Genomic DNA, 1,064 nt, shown 5'->3' with positions numbered 1-1,064 from the left:
GATGTCGTTAGACCAACACGGCTACAACCAATACCCAGGGGTGTCTTGGCAGCGCCCATTGTGCTGCGGAAGGACTGTGCCCATACCTTTGCTGTCTGTGGACAACTTTGTTTTTTTGTGCTTGGTGCCAGATATAGGATCCCATCGGGAATAGCTTTGTCCTGGTACCCATTGCTGGCTGAGTAAAGATCCGCAGAGTTTCCCCCAACTCCCTGTCTCTGCAGCGAAGCCACTTCAGGCTGCTTTTCCCGACACGACATGGGGGCCAGGCCCAGGACTTGGAATTTCTCTCTCCCCCTTAGTGAATAATCGAATGGGTAAGGACTGAATGACCTGTTCTGACCAGAGCCCTGCACAATGGCATGCTACTTCTTCCTCACCTCTCTCTCCACTCCTCCAGTGTCCTCTTTGCTTTTTCCCCCCCTTGCCCTCTGTCAGACGAAGCCAATATCCTGAGCTGACAGCTTCAAGGCAAGTAATAATTAAGTGTCACTCTATTGCAGGCTTGCAGATAACTTTGCTCTTTTTTTCCCCAGTCGCTCTCTTTTAGCCCGCGGTTTAATATCGCTGTCCTCCACACAGCAGAAAGTTCCAGCACAAAATGAATCCTTTGCTTATCTTTTTTTTTTCTTTTTTTCTTGCACTTTCCTTTGCAGACAAATAGACCTCCTGGTAATGACTGCTCAGCTAAGCCATTCACTCCACAATTAGCAGGTAGCATTTTCTCTGCAGCGCCAAAGTCTCCTGGGCTTTGGCTTGCTCTGAAAAAAAATTTACCTCTGAATAAATGGAGATTTACCATAATGTCACAATCTGAAGATAATGACTGCCTGCTGTCTGGAAGTATGTGAGATGTATATTATAGTAATGAGCTTGTAAACACCGGCGAAGGAGGGAGAGGTAATTGTGTGCACTTACCACACTGATCGGCTCGGAGAAGCTTGCTGAATGCATCCTGGGGTTGCTACATGCATAATTGAACAGAGAGGTCTGGGGTCTAACCGTGCACTCAAACTTCCTCATCCAGTGAGTGGACGAGGCAGTTGGCATGAAACGTGCATCAC

Source organism: Gavialis gangeticus, unplaced genomic scaffold (genome assembly GCF_001723915.1).
Source record: "Gavialis gangeticus isolate Ggan-Ray unplaced genomic scaffold, GavGan_comp1, whole genome shotgun sequence".
Lineage (NCBI taxonomy): Eukaryota > Metazoa > Chordata > Crocodylia > Gavialidae > Gavialis > Gavialis gangeticus.
This window is presented reverse-complemented; position numbering follows the sequence as displayed.